Below are 206 nucleotides of genomic sequence, written 5' to 3'. Positions count from 1 at the left end.
AAAGCTAAAATTGAGTGTTATGATAGAAAACCCCGACCCAACGTTTAAAAATGAAACGCGAACCAAAGGTACAAAGTAACAACCCTCGGCCCAATGATTATAACTGAATCAAGAACCGAAGGTATAAAGTTTGAACGCTACAATGAAGAATCCTTGAGAAGTTCACAAGTTCTTTGAAGAACCAATAGAAGAAGCAAACCTCACAT

This window comes from Corylus avellana, chromosome 8 (assembly GCF_965113065.1).
Source record: "Corylus avellana chromosome 8, dhCorAvel1.hap1.2, whole genome shotgun sequence".
In the NCBI taxonomy this organism is placed as follows: Eukaryota; Viridiplantae; Streptophyta; class Magnoliopsida; order Fagales; family Betulaceae; genus Corylus; species Corylus avellana.
The sequence above is the reverse complement of the archived record's forward strand: the minus strand, read 5'-3'. Positions refer to the sequence as shown.